Source organism: Melozone crissalis, unplaced genomic scaffold (genome assembly GCF_028551555.1).
Source record: "Melozone crissalis strain CALT ecotype California unplaced genomic scaffold, PUWL_Pcris_2 ptg000008l_1, whole genome shotgun sequence".
NCBI lineage: Eukaryota > Metazoa > Chordata > Aves > Passeriformes > Passerellidae > Melozone > Melozone crissalis.
In genome coordinates, this window is record NW_026535786.1 from 15,452,966 (window position 1) to 15,461,212 (window position 8,247).

Consider the following 8,247-nt stretch of genomic DNA (forward strand, 5'->3'; position numbering starts at 1 on the left):
ATCTGCAAGCTTTCTGAAAGTGACTTCTGTGTCCTTATTCATGTTGGTGGTGTTAAACAAACTGCTCTTGGTGTTAACACACAAAGAATATCACTTAAAACTGACCATCAGTTAGAATCAAAACAATTCAGTTAATTCCCTTGAAACAATAAGGGCTTGAACATGCAAGAAAATAAACCTGTTACACCTTGGTAGGATAAGCATTGCTTATACAAGGTATAATCAAACAGCAGAAGTTTGCTGTTTTAAGTACAAGATATATAATCAGAAATTGTTAAGCTCCACCTTAGATTTGATTAGATGTGTTCTGACTTGCTGTGACAGGAGACCCATTCTGTTGATCTCTCACTGACTGTCTTTCCCTCAAAACATTATTTCATTTATGTTCTTCCTCCAAGTCCAGTATTCAGTTTCATGTTTTCAGTGAAATGTATTATTTTTTGATTCGGGGGCTGGAGAGGGGTATGGAATGAATGGAGGCTGTAAGCAAGCTTCCAAAGGGGCAAAACTTTGTAATTTCTCCAAATATTCTATTTGTGTGCAGGTGTAATTAAATGTGGGAGAAAGACTGCTCTGAATAATAGTCCAGTGAATGGCTCAGGTAAGATAGTGTCACAAATGTGTGGAAATCAGACTGGTGCTTGGTCTGGGCTTGTCAGTTTGTATTGTGTCAGTGTAGTCTTTCATTGGAGAGGTAAAGGAGTAAGTTTTCTTTGAGTGTAGTTATTTTGTTTCCAGGTCATTAATACATACTTTCTAAAACAAATAAATTTCTTTATAGGAGAGCATGAGCAACTTTACCCTGGGAACAGCCAACAACAATCTAACTCAGAGAGAGGTAAGAAACCTCTATTGGGGTATTAATGTTTCTAAACACCTGCTCTTGGTTGGAGCAGGGAGTCTGATTTGCTGTGGCCTTTTTTGCAGGGTCTGAGCTTTTGAATTAGTTTTCAAACTGGGCACATGCAGAGTCAAAATCTCACTTGAGGTGCAGTATTGGATGATTATAGGTACCTGCACCTAGTGAATGTGTTAGTGGGGCTGGCAAAGTTACTGACAGTGAATGGCCTGACATTTTCCTGGTCAGCAGCTGTCTTTGGAGGTGAATTACCTTTCTAAAAATGGAGAATTGGGGCTGGCCTCAGATTGAGGGCTGGAAAAGTGCACCCTGTAGGGCAATCTGTCATTCCTCTCTTCCTGTCCAGATCTTTGCCTGAGCTTCTGTTGTCAATTCTAATCTGCATTGAGTTGTTTGGTTTTTTTTTTATTAGGAGGATTTTTGGTTGGTTGGTTGTGAATTTTTGTTTTGTTTTTTTTTTCTTAGTGGTTTATTGTGGTGTTTTGGTTTTTTTTTTTTTTTTTTACTTCCTTAATTTGCAGCAAGACCGTGCTGTTTTCTGGCTTCTTGTGTGTTGGGGTGTGGAAATCACTTTATACAGTGAGCAGCTAGGGAAGGGGACAACTCCTTTAGTCTGTGCTCCTTTCTTAGGAGTGAATTGGGCTATCGTATTCTAGCTTGCTGCCAGGACTGTGGTCTGTTTTAGGAACCGAACAAAATTAACCCCCAAGACAGTCAAGCAGACGAGGGAAACCAGGGGAAGATTCTTAAGAAATGTTCTGTTCCCAGCCCAAGCAATGTTTCAGTGGGGAATGGCCAGAGCTCCTGCCATCAGGTGCAGGCTCAGTGCCCTCTTGGGCTGTTCTGGTGTTGAGCTCACAGTGCCTTCATGTGGGTGTCCAGTCTGGTACCTTACATTTGCTAAAGCTGTGGTTCTAGCCCATGGTTCAGAGCCCGCTGAGGTCAAGACTGTGGATGAATCTGAAAGTGAGGAAATGAGGAGGATGGGTAGGAAAAAAACCCCAGTAAACCCCCCAAAAAACCTGATTTTGGTACTGCACTTTAATTTGTTTTATAATGTTTCTATTTTGTTTTATAATGTTTCTATTAAAGATTCTTTAAGGTCTGCAAAGAACAAGGGTTTAAAGTTACAGTGTTAGTGCAACAGAGATGAAGTAAAAAAAAGTAGGTGCTGATTCTCAGCTACCTCTGGCTCTTTTTGGCAGATCTGTGCAGCTTTACCAATAAATCTACATGGACAAGACTTTTGTAAAGTTGTAGGCACAAATATAAACAATGTTGGTCATAGTCTGGGACCTTAAGTGGTTGCTGGAAGGAAGGTGAATTTGAAATTAATTGTGAGTCCTTAAAGTGGCATAACACAGTGGTTCTCAGGAATGTCTTTAAAAAGCGTTATAATGAAGTTGTCACTTTAGGGCTGAGTTGCATATTTTGCAGACTATTGTGCCAGAGTTTTCCATTCCCCTGTTGGCCTAGAAGAACCTGTTGCCTTAGGAACAGTAAATGTTGAAGGGTAGATCAGTGGAGGAGAAACAAGAAGGACCTGGAGGCTGGGTTTGGTAAACAGCACAGAGCAAACACCTTCTTGGGGCTTCACCTTCCCTCTTGATATGATGAGAATGATGCTGCTTTTGCCATCTGTGGGGAGAAGAACTAAGCATGGAGGAAAGATAAGAGCCTCAGCACACCAATCTAGAGATGGGATGCTTAGCAGCTTGCAAAATTCATATTTGGGAGATACTTCATCCAGAAATGTGGTTCTCTAAGGAACAAAGCCTGCTACTGTATCTTCCTCTTGCTTTATGCTTTAGGAAAGTCTTTTGACTGCATTCATCAGGCAATTAAGCAAAGCCCCAGTTTTGTTTTCGTAATCCAATCGCTGTAAATTTCAAGGAAGTTCTGGGACCTGTATTTTTTCTAGAAGTTCTTTTAATGCCAAAGGGCTACTGAAATTGAACATTATTGTTCAACTTGAGAAAAAATGTCAGTTTTTTCCCCAGTCTTTTGCACTAGCAATTCGTTCACTCATTAACTCTTCCACCATTTCCACAATTGGCTGATAATAAGGGGTTGGAGAAAGCAGAAGTATTTCCTATAAAGGAAAAATAATCACCAATGATGACAATAAGGAAAAAGAAACTCAAAAAAATTCAGAAGTCCTTGGGATTTGCTGTTTATTCTTCCTGCATATATTGTAGTGGGTATGGAACAGCTTTCTTTCATCTGGAGAAACAGGGATTGTGTAGTTGATGGTGGTTATGGTGCCTGCAGGATTGTGTTATCACTGGTGTAACTGTTTCCATATACATAGACATGGGTATAGGAAAAGGAGGTTTATTTTACACCTGAGTTAAAGTAGAAAGGAGAGAAACACACAGTTCAGGCAAGAGAAATCAGATCCGTAGATAAAGGTTGTCCGTTTGGACACGAGATGCAGAAAATAAAATGCTTTATTTTGTTGTGGATAGAATGGGAACATCAGGCAGGGGAGTCAGTGCACCTCTGTGCATGCAGCCAGCAGCACCTGGGGAGCAGGCAGTCACTGCTCCAGGGGTGGGAAATAGCAGGCAAGGCTATGATGTCCTCTGAACAAAGCCATTTCAAGCAGGGCTTTTGCTGACAGCACAGCAGTACTGAAGGTGCAGAGGAAAGGTGAGGCCTGTGCTGGGGAGGGGCAGAAGCCATGGCCTGTGCTCCTGAGGGACTGCAGTTCCCTGACCTCTTTTTGTTCTCTGATCTCTTCAGACAGAGCATTGGATGGGAATGACGAGGGCCTGAAAGACAAGCTGATAGTTGAGAATGATGTAAATCAGGAAGGTAAGTGCCTGTTCTGTGGAGCAGTGAGTACTACTGGCCCAGCAGGCAAACTGGCCGTGATCCCTTCCTAGAATCCTAGAGTCTGGTGAGTTGGAAGGGACCCATCAGGATTGACTCCAGCTCCTGCCCTGCCAATGACACCCCAAAAATCACACCATATCCCTGAGAGTGTTTTTCAAACGCTTCTTGAACTCTGTCAGGCTGGGTGCTGTGACCACTTCCCTGGGGAGCCTGTTCCAGTTCCCAGGCACCCTCTGGGTGAGAAACCCTTTCTTGATATCTGGCCTAAACTTCCCCTGACTCAGCTTCATGCTGTTTCCTTGAGTCTTGTCACTGGTCATGAGAGTGAGGAGATTGTACCTGTCTCTCCTCTTCCCCACATGAGGAAGTTCTAGACTGTGGTGAGGTTTCTCTTCATTGTCCTCCAGGCTGAAGAGACCAAGTGACCTCAGTCAGTCCTCATAAGGCTTCCTCTCCAGACCCTTCACCATCCTCATGGGCCCTTCACCATCCTCATGGCCCTCTCCAGGAGCCTTTTTATATTGTGTATGCACAGAGTAACCATGTAGATGGCCATGATATGAATGAAAGAGGTAGTGCCTGGACTATGGAGCAGTCTTTGTTCAGTGTGACTTTTGCCTCATGCCACCTAATGGGTGGCACCACAGGCACTGAGCATTTCCTCTGCTTGGCCTTGACAGGGTGGGTGAGGGATTGTGATGACAGTGCAGATCAGGAATGGAGGAGAGAATGGAGGTGTTGGATGGTGATCCCATGGGAGTGAGGCATGCTGGTCAGGGTTACTATTGTTGCCAAACAAATGGTCCAAATTCCAATCATATTGTTCTTGATCCAACTGGGGCAGAGAGGCATAGTGCTGTGAGGTCCAGGATTGTCTGAGTGTTGATTTTGTCCTTGCAGAAGTGCCCCAGGATGCAGAAGGTGAAAATGGGGGGCACCCAGACAACTCACCCAGCTGCACTAAAGGAGGTATGTGGGGGTGAAGCTCTCTGTTTTGGGAGAGTCTGCTCACTGACACTGAGGTTGACTGTGAATAATTTTCCTTTCTTGAAAAAAAAAAAGAAAAATGTCATTTTGTCTGCTGTACAGTGCTTACTTGAGTGGTGTAACCGTGGCCCTCTTATACTAATTTCTGATTTTTGTATTGTAGGTGAGTGGTCACCAATTCTTTTGTGATTGTCTACCAAATTAGTAAAATACTTTGAACATGCACACCCAATTTATGTATTTATAGGTTATATACAATTATTACCATACTAAAGTGTGACATACATTATAAAATGTGCACAAAATAAAAGTTTAAGAATTATAATGATGAAATAAATAGTACTTATATTTTTAAAATTTTATTACTGGTGCAAAAATACTTTTTTCCTGCCCCACAATGGATTGCCCTGTGCACACCCACTTTGGAGTCTGCTGGTGCAGGTAATCCATTTAAACATTCTCAAAATGCACGGCAGTGTGAAAGCAAGTGGCACCTTACTGCTGCAGGGTTTTTTGTTCTGCCAAGTTAGATACTTCTGTTGAATTGCCAGCCAAGCAATCACATCTATAAATTCTGGTATTTACTGAAGACAATGTTGAAAAGAAGGGTGAAAAAAATCTCTGAATGTAAGAAAACATGGATGAATGGGAGGCTGGGAGAGAGTTAGGACTGAGTGTAAAAAACCTGACTCTGTGATGCAGACAAAACTGCTGATGAACTTGTCATGAAACCAGGAAATGGACTTGGAACAGTCTGCATAGCTGCAGAGGAAGGTGTGGTGTGTTGTAATAACTAAGATCCTGTTAGCTGACAGTGAGTAATACTGAAAGCCAAATGAAGCAACCCAGTATATTATTCCTGGTCCATGTGACATGCTGCTTTGCTGGGCTAAACAACTGTGCTCCTGAGTCACCCTTAAAGGTTTAGCATCTGGAACTGCTCTGTTATGTCATGCTGAGGCACCAGATGCAGCTGTGCTTGCTTCGGTTCTGTTTGCAAACCGCGTGAGAACAAGAGCATTTTGTGTGTTCTGGGGATAGGGAGTGCGTATGAAACCTGATGCTTATCCTTGAAGTTGTAAAGTGACAGAACTCTATTTCATATTCAGACTCTCTCACTGCACAAGGAAATAGCACACACACACACAACTGGCTTTTTGGTTGTGTTCTTCAGTATCATCACTAAGGTAAAGCAGTAAATCTGCTTGGATTTTAAACACACAGATCATAAAAATACTTCAAGTCTATCCAGGTACCTTGTGAGAACCAGACTAGGGACAGCTTTCTTTTTGTCATCATCTACAGAGTTGTGTACCATATGTCACCATCCTCTGTCCTCCTACACTGTCTCCTGACATCTTATCCTGGAGTGATGCTGAGCTAGAGATTAGTGGAAGGGACAGGTAGTGCTATCAAAATGGGAGCAAAGACCAAAGGATGTGTCCTGGCACGTCCAGGTGGCTCCCCAGAGTTGCTATGTGTGTAACAAGGTGGAAACAGTGATGTAAGTGGGCTGGTGGGTGCTTTGTTGGAAAGCAGCCTGGTTAGAGCCTGATGCATGTTTCATGTGGTAAGTTAGTTTTGAACTTCCTGCACTGTAATTTCCCTTGGCCTTCAGTCTCCTTGTCAAATAAGAGCTGTATTTTCAATCCTCAAAAGAGGAAACTCCAAAAGCACTTGGCATTATTGTGTGGAAGAAATAGCAGCAGCAACACAAGCATGTGTGATGCACAGCTGATATTGAGATCATGGACATAAAACATTTGAATGGAAGTGGTGTCTTAACTGCCTGATTATGTGATCCAAAGTCACGGAGTCAGAACAACTTCACAGGTTACCAGCTGCTTTGCAGGTGGCTGGCTGTAAGTAATAAATGTTCTAAATGTGGTCCAGTTGCAGAGGAATGTAGCTTAATCATAAACAGAACATTTGGGTAAAATGTTTAGAGGCTCTCAGCTACCATTGGTCATGTACCTGCTCTGACTGGATTGTTAACAAATCATGTGACAGTGGTGCATCTTCACAACCCTCATTAGTATCTAAAGCCTGCAGTATTCTCATGTACCTAGTTCAATTTCTAGAAGAAAAGACATAGTAATTTACCTGTGTGCTTTTCTGGTTCTTTTGTTTCAGATCTTAAAGCATAAGGAAATAATTGCTTTGTTGCCCAAACAAACATGGAAGAGAAGCAGTAGAATTCAGTGATGAAGGAGGTGCTACCTTTTCTCTTCCACAAGCAATGAAGTTGTCAGACCTTCATCAAGAAGCCCTTTGAAGACAGGCTGAACTGTTTCCAGTGCCTATTTTTCTTTCCTCAGGAAAAACAGCCTTCTTTTCTAGTGTTACTATGTGAAGACAAATAGGCCAAACCATGTACAAAATCTTTTAAATTGTTTTGTATATGTTTTTTTTGTATATGGGGTTTTTTTTTTTACTAACACACTAAAGCCTCTTTGTCGTTAATATTTAGAGATTTACAAAGTTTTATATATTTGCATGAATGTGAACAAGTCAAAAACTGATCAGCTTTCACTTTTTTATCAATACCTTTTTACAGTCAGAAAAAAAAAAAAACTTCATCCTTCAGCAGGCCCACATGGTGGAAGTTTGCATTTTCTAGTCTTGGTTCTAGACAAAGCTATGTCCTAGATTTGCCAGATGCCTGGCAAATGGATCATCTCCTGACAGTGGTTCATTCTGGGATAAAACTACATTTCAGCTTGTTTTTGCACTGTAACAAAGCTGTTATTAACAGCAGATTTGGTCTTTTTCTAAAGCTTTTTATATTTTTTGAACTTTTAGGACTTTTTAAGCCTTTGCTCTTCATATTTTTTGAAGAATGTCATCTCACTTCTACTCATTCCTAGGAAATAATAGTATGTTTTTAAGTTGCTTGAGACTAGAACAAAAACTTGAAAACTGAGGTAGTGTATATAATGAAATTTAAAAATAATCAAAAAGAAAACCACCATGCATTAATGCTTTCAGAACATCAAACTATGGAGTGCTTTTCATTATGTTTACATGCTGACTGTTTATGAAAGTTGAAAGCCAGTTTAGTTCATTTTGAACATGGCATGTGTGAAGAATCATGAAGGTTTGACACTAGTAACCAAAGATCAGAAGACACTGGTAACATTCAGCTTTCCCCTTGTTTTGACTTTTGCCCTTTCCACTCCCACATTCAGTTTGCAGTGCATGAGTGTATAGCTTGTATACTGTGCACTGTAAAAACATTCAAAAGTCACTTTTGGTAGAACCTTTTCATCTACTTCTCTCTGTAAATATTTGTAATTTATTTAAAAAAATATTCAAGGTGTAAAAAACTTTGTCATGTCTTTTTGTAAATATGCATACATTTTTTATTTAACCTTAAAAGTTACTAACTGATCCCCAAAATAATCTTAACCAAAGTGATGTATTTTATACAGGTTTTTTATTTGTTTGTTTGGTGCTGTGCTTTGGGGGGGTCAGTATTCCTGACTCAAGTGTCCTTCTCTGTTCCACTTTCAATAAATTTATCAGGATAATGCTGTCTGCTTGTTAATAACTTTTTAACAAGT

At 40.9% G+C, this 8,247-nt stretch overlaps 1 long non-coding RNA gene across 1 annotated transcript; it reads left to right on the plus strand.

The window, feature by feature from the left end:
• The first annotated feature begins 557 nt into the window (after positions 1 to 557).
• On the plus strand, positions 558 to 7,861 carry LOC128933125 (uncharacterized). Its single transcript, XR_008482754.1, has 5 exons — positions 558 to 601; positions 782 to 838; positions 3,605 to 3,676; positions 4,598 to 4,666; positions 6,818 to 7,861. It is a non-coding gene; the product is annotated as an uncharacterized LOC128933125 (long non-coding RNA).
• The last annotated feature ends 386 nt before the right edge of the window (positions 7,862 to 8,247 follow it).